Source organism: Schistocerca serialis, chromosome 1 (assembly GCF_023864345.2).
Source record: "Schistocerca serialis cubense isolate TAMUIC-IGC-003099 chromosome 1, iqSchSeri2.2, whole genome shotgun sequence".
In the NCBI taxonomy this organism is placed as follows: domain Eukaryota; kingdom Metazoa; phylum Arthropoda; class Insecta; order Orthoptera; family Acrididae; genus Schistocerca; species Schistocerca serialis.
Window position 1 is genome coordinate 110,406,160 of NC_064638.1, and position 15,955 is coordinate 110,422,114.

Sequence of the window (15,955 nt, forward strand, 5' to 3'; positions counted from 1 at the left end):
AGATTTTGTTGCTCGTTCCAGTTTCACAGGGTTGTTCTTAACTGCTAAATGCATTGAAATCGCTGCAGACTTTTTGAACATCTATTGTGCGTCTATTTTGAAATTGTATGTACACTGTACAACTTCCTTAACACAGAGATTTGTTGTTTTCCGGTTTAAGACGAATTCACGTGTGATATGGTATTAATAAAAGTAAGTTATCTGACACATTCATATAGTTTCAGTTAACGTTATTACCACGTTTTCCAAAATTAAATTCTCTACAACGTCTGTTGGAAACTTTGTGCAATTGTCTGGAATTTAAAAAACAAATTGGACCAAGTTGTTAATAAATTAAAAATTTGCTATGTGGATGTTCTGGAAAACTACTGCAGATACACGTCTGAGACATGTATTATTAGATGCACCAGATCAATAACAACCAAATAAATGGAAATCGTGCTTTTCTTTAACCTCGTGCAGTTTTGCAATGGCTTCATGGTAGCAAAGTTGCTAAATTTCAGGAAAAATCTTTCATTAGCCGTAACTCCGTAACTAAACATTTGCGGACCTATGTTTATGCGAACTTTTTTCTTTAGTTTTACTTGTAGAATAACATAGGCAGCGGGAGTGCGGGGGAGGTGCTTGAGTATGAAGGCTAGAAAAGAGACCGTGTGAAAGTACTCGTATTTAGAATGTTCTGTGTTAAAAGTGAGCGAATACCTTCGCATGTCAAACGTTTTGGTGAGGTATGCGGAATGAACACTGAGGCAACTGGTTCCCCACGTTAGTGTCGGTTTTTTTGAAGAGGAACGCATTTGCCTTTTTGTGTTCCGACAGGAGCATTTTTGCGCTTGTTGCAAATATGCCTCGTTCACAGCTTCATGCAAACACATCAGATAAATTGAAAATTTTGGATACAGTTAATTTAATCACACGAAGTTTTTAAGAACGGGGAGATTGCACCAGAACTGAAGAAACAGCGCTGCAATACAACGATGAATCGATAAACAACAAACAGATGAACCCAGCACGAGACGGACCAAGAGAGCTCTGTCGGCCATCTGTTCGGGACCGGGCGAGCGCCGCCGAGAGGCCGCGAGCGCTCCGAACGCATACCACGCCGGCCGGTAATTTGTTGACAACCCCTCCCCCCCCCCCCCCCCCCAGTAGACGTCCACGTCCAGCAACCGCGTCCAGACCCCTTGATTGATGCGTTCCAGGCCGGGCTGCAGCCTCCGTCGGCGGGCGGTCGCTGAACCCTCGCCGCAAGTGTCCCCCCTACCTCTCCCACTTGTTCGAGGAAGAGGTCCACCACCCTGGCGAAAGCGGTTCAATTATTCGGGGCAACGCTGCACCGAGATTACGTGCTTGCCGCAGTCCGTGTCTCCCCCCAGTCATTACACAAGAAAATTTGCTCTCCTTTTAGACGTTTTCTTTTTTTTTCCGCGCCCTGGACTGCGACCGAACAGCGGGACTAATCTGCTGTACCTTTCTGCGGAAAGAGACTTAACTGCGTCGCAAAGCCAGGCAAGTTATGGGTACCAGCGCGCCCTCTCTCATCTGCTTATTCTTCTTGTTCTTCTTGCTTTCCTTCTTCCTCTCGCACTGCCAGACGCTACTATCAGCTTTCCTAATCGTGTGACACAGACATGGATCGTGTTTCGTCAGTCACCTTTTGTAGGCATGGATCTTGTTTCGACAGTCGCCTTTTGTTTGTATCCTTTTGGACACCTTTCAGCCAGGTGACCAGAAATTTGCCTGTCGAAATATGAGGGACATTCAATAAGTAATGCAACACATTTCTTTTTTTCTGAAAGCAGGTTGTTTTTATTTAGGATTTGTGTGGCGTCCCCGCACACCAACCGCGCGCTGATATTGTCGACGCCATAGAGCTGCTACTGCCACAGCTCTCGCAGTGGAGTTGAGACACGATGCGCGATGACGTAGGTCCCTGTTGGTGAACGGGAGACAGACATGCGAACTCGTACGATGGATGCTTCTTCTGATTTAAGATTGAATGATTCATTGGTTCAGATGGCTCTGAGCACTATGCGACTTAAATTCTGAGGTCATCAGTCGCCTAGAACTTAGAACTAATTAAACATAACTAACCTAAGTACATCACACACATCCATGCCCGAGGCAGGATTCGAACCTGCGACCGTAGCGGTCGCTCGGCTTCAGACTGCAGCGCCTAGAACCGCACGGCCACTCCGGCCGGCGAATGATTCATTGCCCGGATATGCAGTAGTTGTTAAATCTTATCTCATCTGCATCGTACACACCACCAATTGAGAGGAAACATTGTAATTATCAGTCTTCTCGTACGTTGTTGGCTCGTTGCTATGGAGTTTTGTTGAACCTGTATGAAGCGAGATCCACAGATACTCTTTGATCACGTCTGAGTGAACCTACACCGTAATGTTAAAAAAAAATTTTAAAAGTTCTCTTTTCAATTAATGAAGTAGGTATTTTGATATTCAGATTAAATTGTCCCTGCTGAACAGTCGTTGGTTAACTATCATTGATTAAATCACTTAATAATGTAGTCCACGCTTGATATTTCACTTGGAACGATCAGTTTATTGTTCCTTGGCCACTAAATACTTTATAACTTTCGCACCACACGCACACGCAGTTGGTTGGGAAAGTCAGTTCTATTAAAATTAAGTTTCTTGACAATTCGACAACTTGACTCTTCAGCGTAATTGTATTATCTTCGTGAAGTCGTGTAATTGTGTCCTACTCGAGACTAATTGAGTGTAGTCCTTTGATATACTATCCACTCTTTTTTTAGTTCCAACTATTTGAAAGTCAAGCCCAATATTCACTAGTTTCGTCAATAAAGTTCAATTAACCCGTTATGCACGGTTAAACGCGTCTACCAGTTCCTGTTTCTACTTTGAAAATCAGTTTCCGAAGTTCGTGAATCACGTCACGCAAGAAACACTTCTGAACGCAAAACAATCTCGTCGCGTTCCGTACTCTCAATACCTAAAACAAGAATTGTTCTCGCACGTCTTTACAGGACGAGAACCAGCAAGCGACTTCTTCTGTGGAAGAGTATTGTAGGCGCATTGAATTTCTTCGTTGCGCTTACAACTCTCTTCCACATAAGAGTTATCTCTGACTAACATCACCTTGGACTTAGCTTTCAAGATATTAATTGCAATTATCGCTTGGATATTTGTCCATTAATTAAATCTGAGGTTTCTTCCTCCTCTTTTCATAACAAAAACTCTCAGTGATGTATAATGTTGTTGTTATCAAAACTTTTTGGTGTTAGCTTATCGGCAAAGATGTCGTATTTGCCAAGATAACTCTTCCCTACTTCATATTATGATATTCTGTTTTAATTGACTGTAAGGGGTCGTTGGGGTGTTATAGATTCCAATACACCATATTATTCGCAAAATCTTTTGGCCACAAAACCCAATTTTCCAGCAGAATCTCCGTTCAATGCGGCAGCCGTACTCTCCTATACTGGGAGGGCCTGTATGGTCGGCATCGGAGCCAGTGTCTTGCTGCATCATCTACGTACTGCTTCCCTTGGGGTGCATCCTTCATTGTTTGATTATGATCCCTCGATCACCTCGAATGAGAGTGTTCGCACACCCCAACACTGCAGGAGTCACAGATGTGTGCTACCGGCCGGCACGCGGGTGATCGAACACGTTTGTGCGACCTTATTGAAACCATGGCAGACTTCTCGCTCAACGACTCACAGTGCATTTGTTCACTACCAAGTCTCCGTCGATATTCAACAAGCGCCTGTGAATATCTGCGATGCTCTGGTTTTCCGCAAAAATAAATTCGGATACAGCTCTTTCCTCGGAACGCACGTCTGTTACGGACGCTATTTTGAAGGCTACGTATGTCGCCACCATCTATCGGAACTTCAAGGAACTATAGGCACTGAAGCGGGAATATTCCACGACCACCCACAAGAAATTCCACATTTTTCAACCAAAATTGGCCGAGAAAAAAAAATGCTGCGTTACTTATTGAACACACCTTGTAGAACGGCTTATCATCATGAGCCTGTCACGCTGTCTGTTTACGTCGCGGCCTTACCACCCGTAAGCTGCGTGCGTTATTTTTGTAAGGTTTCTACCTTTTGACATGTAACGAAGTGTTGTGAGCTCTCTTTTCATACTTCATTACTGTGCACTAAATATTTTTTAAATAGAAGTTTTGAGTTGATATGTTACACCAAAGAGGTTCTGAGGACTAGCAAAGCGATATTTCATTGTCGGTAGCATTGACATTGCCAGTGTAACATTCACTGACAAGTGAGAGAGTTGGGGGTTCATCACACTAATTATCAGTCTGGAAATAATTAGCAGAACAGAAAGGTGTAAATGCAGAAGACGTGGAAAAGGAAAAAAAAATTCCCCGACTTTTCCCAGATTTCCCAGTTAAAAAAAAAACACTTTCTCCCGGGTGAAAATACACTTTTTCCATGTTAAGTGACAGTATACTCTTTTTTGGCACTGTACAACTCATCAATCCTTTGAATGTTCATGGTTTTATATACCGGGGTAGAATTTCCCAGCACTTTAGAAAACGTAACTCAGGGGGGGAAAACACGTTTTGAAAGACCTTTGATGTGCAGCAACATGTACGCTACATATTTTCGTATTACGAAGGTATAAATTCGAATTCCACCAAACACTGCATGTCACTTTCCGAAGCATTGAAATCGAGATTGCGATGCTCTTTTGTAAGCCAGTCATAGCTCATGGCACATGATCTCGCCAGCTGTTAGAAATAGGTTCGTTTCAGCAGTTGCAAGAGAGCGCCAGATAACAAGTGCCACCGCGCTTGTGCAGCTACGATGACGCAGGAAGCCCATATGTTAGTTCGTGTAAAACATTAAAAGATCTTACATTATGTCATAGAAGAAACAAGACATCAGAGGATACTTCAAGAGCGTCGGAATTTCGTGAACCATACTAAAACGCATAATTCGGCTTAAAATGCACATTCGTATGCAAATTTTCTTGGAGTACCAGTACTGTACTATCTCATGTTTGGTTCTCTATTATGGCATAATGCCATACATGCACTTGAAATGCAGCAAACAGTTGAAACTAGCCAATAGTGTGAAATTAAACACTTCGTTTCAAATAAATTGACTGCCTCAACAGAAAAGATTAATAAAAGCCAAATCTCTTTAACAAACCGGCCAAAATAACTTCATTGTTTTTAAGGCGATTAATATTTGACTGTCAGAAAGGTGGAAATAAAATCTAAAACTAATAACACATTTTTTCCATAGTTACGTGAACGTATTTTAATTCATTTGATAGCTCCCGGCCACAAAAATCCGTTTTGTTTATCATTTAACGTGAGAGCAATAAACGAAAAGGAAACAACAAACTCACTAACCGTAAACACAAGTCACGTGTAGATGCCCCCACCTTCCCACCACAACTCGAAACTGCTCTGGGCATCAGCTCCAGATTTCCTAATTTCCGAACCCGGGCAATATTAAGTAGTGCCGCCCAGCCACACTTCTGTAACGAGAAGCGTGAGAAGGTACTACTCATACGAGACTCAACTGCTTATGCTCAAGAGCCCGCCCGCAACTGCTCAAACGAATCTAATTTAAACAGTTGTCACACCACGCTCATCGGAGGCAATTTGTTATTACAAAGCACTGCATAATAGTCTTCCTAAAGCCTTTGACACACTTTGCTGTTGGCAGACGCTTGTATGAGCACTGTGTTTTGTTGTTGTATACGGCTCATTTCCTTTGCAACTTAAGTTTTATTTTCTTTCTTTTTTTTCTCCTGTTCATGTTTTGTTGCTGCAGGATTATTCTGCATTAGCGGGATAAAGTAGTATCCTTTGTTAGAGTATTGGTTCTTACCAGTCAATATCACAAAAATTTAACTGAAAACCAAAACAATGAAAAATTCCCTGAATTCTAAACAATTCCCAGGTTTTTTCCGGATGAAAAAAATCCCGGGTTTTTCCCGGATCTCCCGGTTGTCCCGGGTCGTATACACCCTGATGTTGCTTTTCGGAAATATGATTTTGTAAAGACTGATTTCAGAAGTGATAAGATGTTCAGTTAATGTTGTCACTGCATTGGTTGCTCGCAGGATAGGTTAGGTTAGGGTAGGGTAGGGTAGGGTGGGGTGGGGTAGGGTAGGTTGGGTTAGGTTATTTGGTTTTTGTCACATGTAGCTGGAACTGGGTTAGGTTATTTGGTTTTTGTCACATGTAGCTGGAACAGGGCTACCAATGTTGCTCATGATGTCTTTAGTGCAACGCACAGTGTCAGTGGAAACCGTTGGTTTGTTTTCTGTTTTAAACAAATTTGTTTTTAAGACGAAATTTTACATTTCCATTCTATAGAGCGCCCCCAAATTGGTCTAGTGTGATATCTGTTTTATCATTATGTTGCGGTTCGGAAGATAGTTGGTTTGGGGGGCAGTTGCAGGGGTCTGCAGGGTGTAGTGTAATAAATATGTAATGTACTGAATCGACTGTGAGAAAGCTAAGTGGCAAAGATGTTATATGAGAGACTATGATAATTATATCGTTGACTCGGAATATTACTCTCTGTGGTTTACTCTTAACTAAGGGTAACTAGAGTTTTCTGTTCGCTTCTTTTGATGTTATGTGGAGAATTGTACAAGAGACACAATAAACCATTATTATTTCATGGGAACAAAGGTGAGCGTCACGACCTTTATTAGTATTTTTGGAAGTATTGAAATAGCAGAATTGTTTCAGATTGAATGCGACGTGCACGGGAAGAGACGTGGACAACAGCACTCGAACCTGCAATCTCATGTATGAATAGTTGCTAAAAATATCCAGCCGTCTCTCCCAAGACTCTTAATACGCGCAACAAACAGTAATTCTTTTAACAGCACTCACTATCAGAGACAATTTTATCATGTTGTTACGACCTTTTGCTGCGAGCATAATACATCGACAACAGACAAACAAAAAATAGACAAACACATAAAAGAATCTACCACAAGGGTCACAGCCACTGAGGTGTCGGGGGACTCGAGGGGTCAGAGCGGTAGGGACGTTGGGGCAATCGGGGGTTGGGGTGGTCGGGGCATCAAGGGGGGTCAGAAGGGTTGCCGTAGTCAGGGCGTCAGGGGAGTCAGGACGTCATGGTGTAGGGGGTAGGGACATTTGGATGTTGGTGGGGTTGGGATGGTCAGAGCAGTCGGGGTGGTCTGGGCATCATGACGTTAGGGCAGTCAGGGGGGATGGCATGGTCATGGTGTCGGGGGTCAGCATGGTCGGGGTGTTGGGGATGCTGGTGCAGTTGGGGCATTGAAGGGTCAGGGGGATCGAAGGGTGTTGGGGTGTCGGGGTGGTGAGGAGGGGTTGGGGGACCAGGGGTTGCGTTAATTTATCACGAGTTTGATAAAGACAGACATTTAGCATGGTGTTTCCTTTATTGGTTCATGTCACTTGGGTTAATCAAAGTTATCTGCTCACATGGCCTCGGCTCAGACTGATTCATTACCTGATTTCGTGGTAGAGTCATATTTTTAGAACTGATTTTTGTGAAGATAGTTGTAATTGTTAAGGAATAAAGTTTGTAATTTCTTAGTTTTGTAATTATGTGATGCTGCATTGCACGTAGCGAAACACTGTTACTTAGAATAAAATGTAGGTGTTTAGCATAGCTGTTTTTCCTTGCTGTGCACTTATAAAGGTTTTTTCATAGTTGTGCAAGAGGCGACTGTTGGGAGTGTGTTAGCAGAGTTGGTCCTGTATCAACGTTGATGTCAACTGAAGTTGTTGCTACATGCAAAGAGTTTTTTGGATGAACATCAGTAATTCATGGTCTCATTTGTGATTAGATGTAATTCATCAGTTCACACACATATTTCCGAATAATGATATTATTTTTAAAGCATGTTTGTAAAATGCTGGATATTTCTTCTTGTCCAAATATGTTTTACAGAACTCTTCCAAACTAATCTGATTAAAAATCTCTTTGCATTTGGCAGCATTCAGTTTGTAAATATCCCGGTAGTGAAGACATGTCTAAGGAGAATGGCATAGCAAACACAGAAAAAAGCAGACGATGTTTCTTAAAATCTTGGATTCGGTTGTAGAACTCGTATTTCAAGTCAGATATCAAAAATCGTATTTAATCACTGCCACCTTTGTGGTGTCTATTTGCTTTGACAGTGTAGGAAAATGTGTGAGGTGTTTTGTTCGTAACTGTTGTTCCCAAAGCCCAAGCATCATTTGGAATGTCGAAATAAGATCATGCATGACATTAATCAGCTGATCTTGTCCATGGAGTCAGCATCACTTAGGTGGCTGGTTATACCGGCCAAGAACGCAGAGTCGAAAAGCCATTGTTTATCTTCGAACTCTGGGAGTTTCTTTTACTTGCTTTCAAAGACTGACTGCATTTCTTGCAATCAAACGCTCTTTTCCACAGTTTCGCACGGGTTTGCCACTTTACTTTTGTATAATACGAAATTTTATCATGCTCTGAATCCAATGATTTCAGAAATACTTGGAACCGCCGGTGATCAGTCCTTTCAACTTAATAAAGTTCACTGTTTTGACATGGTCCATTTTGAGGGAATTGGCACATAAATTCTCTTGATGGCTAATGCAATGAAAGCTTAGCATCGATGTATTGCCAATTTTTCTGGCTTCGTTTTTAATTAACTGAACTAAATCTTCGTGTTTTCCAGCCATTGCTGGAGCACCATCCGTTGTTAGCCGCGATAGGTTGATAATTATAACGAGAGGCGGCCTTATGTCGGTATAACCGCTTCCAATAAATCTCGTAACTTCTCGTTATTCTGAAGTGGGTACAATGCCGCTAATTCTTCTGTTTTATTAAAATGTGCATCAATACCTCTGTCATAAATCGCCAATTTGGCAGTATCCGCCATATTTGTGGTGGTGGTGGTGGTGGTTAGTGTTTAACGTCCCGTCGACAACGAGGTCATTAGAGACGGAGCGCAAGCTCGGGTTAGGGAAGGATTGGGAAGGAAATCGGCCGTGCCCTTTCAAAGGAACCATCCCGGCATTTGCCTGAAACGATTTAGGGAAATCACGGAAAACCTAAATCAGGATGGCCGGAGACGGGATTGAACCGTCGTCCTCCCGAATGCGAGTCCAGTGCCATATTTGTGCATTCATCCAAAGTTAGAGAGTAAAATATAAACTCAGATGCACGATTTTTAAAATGATCTTCAATTTGTCTTCCAATGTCATCCACACGTGTAGTAATAGCTTGACGAGACAGGCTTATTTTTGAGAAATCCTTTTTCCTCTCTGGGCACACAGTTTCAACGACGGTCTGTAAGCATCCAGCAACCATTTCGCCATCTGAATATGGCTTCGACCTTTTTCCGGAATCAGAGTTACTACATTACTCGCTTTCACATAGAATGTTGGCTCTAAATTCGTCCTTGTAACTGTCTGCTGTTCAGCAGAAAATTTCCCTTTAAGTCGTTTACTGGGTCTTGTCAAAGCTGTTCCTTGTACTTATCAAACATAAATGTACGTTTAGTTTCGTAATGCCATTTGCTATTATGTTCTTTTGGAACAGTGATAAGATTCATTGCATATCAGACATATGATTTGTGTTTTAGATTCCACAAAAAATAGTTTACAGTTCACTTGTCTTGAAAAGTTCTCGACTCGTCTGTAACTTTCCTCTTGTTAAGTCATATTTGTTTACTAACTGACGCCATACTGAATCAGACATTTTTTATCACAAGTTGGAAACTGACAGAGAGACCACACAGTAATCGGAGTTTTGTAATTTTTTGTATATATGGTACGTGATGTTCAGAATCAAATATCAGTTACCTAATGTAGTTCAATGTAGCTCTCAACAATTCCCTACAAAATCTACTTTTTGGTTGCCCGACGTTGTTTAAGACCGCAAAGTAAGCTGACTGTGTTTTTATGGGCTATGTGGTTCTGTAGTAGGACGCCCAACTGCCACATGGGAGGTACTGAGGCAGAAGCTGTTGCTAATGTCTATTGGTGTATCCGGTCACAATAAGTAAATACATAAAATAAATGCACTAAAATTAAAGACTAGCATCAGAGATTAATTACAGAAAGATAAAATCTGACTTTACTTACCTGAAGTGATGATAGGTCTATCGCGATCAAATGTGCACTACGTACGCACGTGAGGGGCCACAACTTTACGGCCGATAGAGTTGTACGTTTGCAATAAAATTAAATACGGAATGTATTGGCTATGTCTGGCACTCGTTTCACTCGCACGTCGCAACAAACATATCCGCTTGCGCAGTCCGTACTTCTGCTAATTGTTGGTTGCATATCGCCATGGCGAACTATATTTCCTTCAAGATGGCGCACGCTCTTTTCAAAATAAATCCAACATAGTGATTTCTTTTTGGATCAGGAATAGGCGAAAATCTTAGGATAGTTGAATCAATCAGTTATTCCTGCTGTAATTGGACATGATTCGAAAGACGCTTGATGGAATGCTCTATTAGGGGTTTTACGTGAAATAAAAGTTTCGTTCATATGAAACAGCTCCACAGGACAAAAATTAACTCCCGTGGGCTGCGTGCGACACGCTGGTTGGCCACCCCTGGTATGTACGATATCTGTAAAAATGGTCTTATCCTCATTAAGCATTTCTAACATTTTCCCGGTGGAACTCTTTCTGTATTTCTCATGGGCATACAAAATACAGAGTTCGTTTCTTAAAGCGTTGTTTCTTGGGGAATACAGGCCCAAAGAAATTTTGCAAGTTTTCCAGTGCATTATAAGAAAAAGACGTATGGTATTCTTCAAATTTTGTGGTATCGATAAGGCAAACAAACTGAATTTTTTTCACGTTCCCAAAGTGTTTCATGCATTTTCTTCAAAATGTGATCCAATATTTCGTAATACTAGGCTCATTACATTAGAACACATCCTGACGCATATCTGCCATTTTTCTGGCCTTTTGAAAGGCAACTGTAAAATACTGTTCGTACCTCTTGGTTCTTAGCATACCACACTCAATCTTTACCTTACATATGCAGTTGTTAACATCCAATGATCTCTCCTTCATGACACCGAACAGTACGCGCGTCAAAATACTACTGCCGAAAATATAAATTCAAATTTGTTCAAGTCAGTCAGAAAATCTTTGACGAGCTGAGTGGAATTATGATAAGACTGTTCAAAGGAAACCTCTTTCATCTTTTTCCAGTCATCCACAATCACACGCAATAATTTCGAGTTAGAGCTCCAGCAGCCTCGTGTTACAGTTGGAATTCGAAACTGGTGGGGACTATTGAGAGCTGTGCCTGGAATGCATCTTTAGAGAATCCTAGTGAGGCACTTTTCAACGGTAGAACCTAGGCTTGTTGTGAAAACTTCCAGTGGTTGCACTCACATATTGAGCCACGTGTGTCAAAACCCAATCATCTGCACCCCCATCTAATTTTCAGGTTTCTCTCTTGCCTGCAGCGTATGTTACTGTATTATGCCTGACAACATGGAGGAATGCCGCTAGCGTGCTAAGCAGGAAGTTGTCGTTAGGATGACACCTCTCATGTCGAGGCAGTTGTCTTGTAGGGAGTGTTAACTAATTTTTTTTTTTTCCCTCCACCATTCCGCTTTCTCCTCAAACACTACTTACATAAAGTTCCATTATTTTATGCTTGCACGGTAGTGGAAAGTGGACTATAAAAATTTCAGACAAGAATACAGGCTTCTGAAATTTAGTGCGACAGAAGAGTGCTAAGAGCTTTCATTTACATTCTATCAAGCTAAAAAAGGGTCAATTAGAAAACTCAGAAAGAATAATAGGCCTTCATAGGATTCAAAGTTACTGCAATTGTTACACACGATTGTCCAAAAAAATTGTTCACAACGCAGATTCAGTTGTAATAGCGAAATCGCAAAAAGCAGCAATATTTTGTATCCACCGTGTAAGTTCTGTAATAAATAATTTTTACTTCTAGGTTTTGTAAATGTACTCGCGTCAATACTATAAAGCGGGATTCTGCAAACTAATTCTTGCCATCAAGCATGGCTCTTTCAAATTCCCACTGTTTTCTGGATATGTCATTACACATTCACAGCCTTCCTAACACCGAAACAATTGTTTCGTGTTTGCTGGTCCGCACTCGTGGTGTACTTGTTAGCGTTGCTCCCTCTTGACCCTCCGGTTCAATTACCAACAGTACTGGAGCTTTTCACCAGTCGGGGACTGAGTGTTGTGTTGTCCTCATCTTCGTTTCATCGTCACCGAGCCCTGACTCGCCGAAGCGGCGTCAAATACACTAAAGCACCAAATAAACTGATATACGCATGCGTATTCAAATACAGAGATATGTAAAGAGGCAGAATACGGCGCTGCGGTCGGCAACACCTATGCAAGACAACAAGTGTCCGGCGCAGTTGTTACATCGGTTACTGCTGCTGCAAAGGAAGGTTATAAACATTTAAATCAGTTTGAACGTGATGTTATAGTCGACAACGAGCGTTGGGACACAGCATCTCCGAGGTAGTGATGAAATGGGTATTTTTCCCGCACGACCATTTCACGAGTCTACCGTGAATATGAGGAATCTGGTAAAACGCGAAACCTCCGACACCGCTGCGCCCGGAAAAAGATACAACAGGACCAACGACGATTGGCGAGAATCAAAAATCAAATGTTCAAATGTGTGTGAAATCTTATGGGACTTAACTGCTAAATTATCCTAAGGACAAACACATACACCTATGCCCGAGGGAGGACTCGAACCTCCGCCGGGACCAGCCGCACAGTCCATGTCTACAACGCCCTAGACCGCTCGGCTAATGCCGCGCGGCATGAAAAGAATCGTTCAACGTGACAGAAGCGCAGCCTTTCCGCAGATTTCAATGCTGGACCATCATCAAGTGTCAGCATGCCAAACATTCAACGAAACTTCATCGATAAGGACTTTCGGAGCCGAAGGTCCACTTGTGTACCCTTGATGACTGCACGACACAAAGCTTTACGCCTTGCAACAGCCCTTCAATACCGACATTGGACAGTTGGAAACATGTTGCTTGGTCGGACGAATCTCGTTCCAAATTGTATCGAGAGGATGGACGTGTACGGGTATGGAGACAACCTCATGAATCCATAGGGCCTGCATGTGAGCAAGGGACTGTTCAAGCTGGTGGAGGCTCTGTACTGGTGTGGGGCGTATGCAGTTGGAGTGATATGAGAGCCCTGATACGTCAAGATACGACTCTGACAAGTGACACATACGTAAGCATCCTGTCTGATGACATGCATCCATTCATGTCTATCGTGCATTCCGGAGGATTTGGGCAATCCCAGCAGTACAATACGACACCCCACACGTTCAGAATTGCTGCAGAGTGGCTCCAGGAACTCTCTTCTGAGTTTAAACACTTCCGCTGGCCACCAAACTCCCCAGGCATGAACATTATTGAGCACATCTGGGATGCCTTGGAACGTGCTGTTCAGAAGAGATCTCCACCCCCTTGTACTCTTACAGGTTTATGGACAGCCTTGCAGGATTCATTGTGTCATTTCCCTCCAGCACTACTTCATACATAAGTCGAGTTCACGTCCCTCTGCGTTGCGTTCCTTCTGCGTGCTCGCTAGGGTCCTACATAATTTAGGCAGGTGTAAACTTTCCTTTGCTCTTCAGTGTAGAAAGGCGTCGATGTACCCCACTAGGATCTCTGGGCATTTCATTTAATTCCATTTATGAGATTTCAGAACTATGAGATTTAAGAATTGTCAGGAAACGAATTTGAATAACTTTTCCATCTGTCGGCAACATGTGTAACTTGGCGACGAGGACATGGGTTTCGTATGAATGATGCAAGTCGGCTATCTGAGTCATAATGAAAGGAAGAATGAGAGAAAAACAAAGACCATCTCAAGTAACAACAAAGGGACAGCCGAGTTAAACGCCCCGTCCGAGGGACAGATAGTAACAGTGACACATACCTTCAATTTGCGAGAGAAAGCAGAGAGGTAGGAGATATGATTCTGGCGGAGATACAGCTGTCAGGAGGGGTCGTGAGTCAGAGTTGGATAGTTCAGTCGGTAGAGTACTTGCCCGCGATAGGCAAAGGTCCCACGTCCCGAGTCCGAGTCTCGGTCAGGTAGAAAGTTTCATATCAGTGCAAACTCCACAACAGAGCGAAAACTTCGTTCTGGAATGCAGAGAGGTTTATAACATTTATTATTCAGAATACTGGTGCAATGTCAGGTGGTCGGAAACTTTACGCCACAATCTCTCAGACCAAATACTGACGGTGAAAATTTCTTCTGTCACCCAGGTTCAAACTGTTACCTCAGAGTCGAACGCCACTACACAGAAGTGTGTCAGCGACCTCGGCTACGAAGGTAGGTATCACGGTAAGACGTCTGACCTTTATAAATCAGGAATAACTCACAGATTAAACCAGTGGCCGTCAACCTGAAGCCCGAATCAAGTATTCATGCCGCCCGTGGTTTTTTATAATAATATGGATGTTCCAACTTACAGATGAATACAAGAGTATAGCTTTCCTGCCCAGTAAACAAATATACTTACAGAGACACTAATAGTTTGAGCAAAGTAAATTGGCCGCTTACCTCATGGGTTGAGGGCCAAGTAGAGTGGCACTACGAGCTTAGAGGATGTGAGTGGCGGAATGTCTCATTGTCTTCCAGTATTGACGACTCAAGGGCAGTGCCTCGTACAGATCAGCTTCTGTGATATAAATTTTGACACGAAAGTAACCTGGAGTCGTGAATGTACAGTATAGACACTGTCACCTCCAAATGGAGAGAACATGAAATTAAATTAAGTCTGTTGCAATACAACGTAATGAGTAGAAGAAATCCGACATTCAAATCGTTTATTAAACATGTGTGATAGTGTCTCATATTGCATGATATATTTAAGTGAAAGTACAGTTTCCGTTAGTAATCAACTGATCATGCCCTCACACAAGCGCCAAAAAAAACTCAAACATGCTTGCATATTCAAATACAGAGATATGTAAACAGGCATAATACTGATATGCGGTCGGTAACGCCTATATAAGACATCAAGTGTCTGGCGCAGTTGTTACATCGGTTACTACTGCTACAATGGCACGTTATCAAGATTAAAGTGAGTTTAAACGTGGTGTTATAGTCGGTGCACGAACGATGGGACACAGCATCTCCAGCGTGGCAATGTAGTGGTGATTTTACCGTACCACCATTTCACGAGTGTACCGTGAATATCAGGAATCCGGTAAATCTCAGACATCACTGGTGCCGGAAAAAGATCCTCCAGGAACGAGACCAAAGACTGAGGAGAATCGTTCAACGTGGCGGAAGTGCAACCCTTCCGCTAACTGCTGCAGATTTCAATGCTGGGCCATCAACAAGTGTCAGCGTGTGAACCATTCAACGAAACATCATCCACATGGACTATCGGAACCGAAGGCCCACTCGTATAATCTTGATGACTGCACGACTCAAAGCTTTACGCCTCGCCTGGGCCCGTCAACACGGACAGTGGACTTTTGATGACTGGAAACATGTTGCCCGGTCGGACGTATCTCGTTTCAAATTGAATCGATCGGATGGAGGTGTATGGATACGGAGATAACCTCACGAATCGATGGACCCTGTATGTCAGCAGGGGACTGTTCAAACTGATGGGGACTCTGTAATGGTGTGGCGCGTGTGCAGTTGCTAGGGATGAGACCCCTGATACGCCTAAATAGGACTCTGACAGGTGACACGTACATAACCACCAAGTCTGATCAACTGCATACATTCATGTCCATAGTGCATTCCGACGGACTTGGGCAATTCCAGCAGGACAAAGCGACACACCACACTTTCCGATTTGCTACAGAATGGCTCCAGGAACACTCTTCTGAGTTTAAACACTTCCGCTAGCCACCAAACTCCCAGACAAGAACATTATTGAGCATATCTGGGATGCCATGCAACGTGCTGTCCAGAAGAGATCTCCAGCCC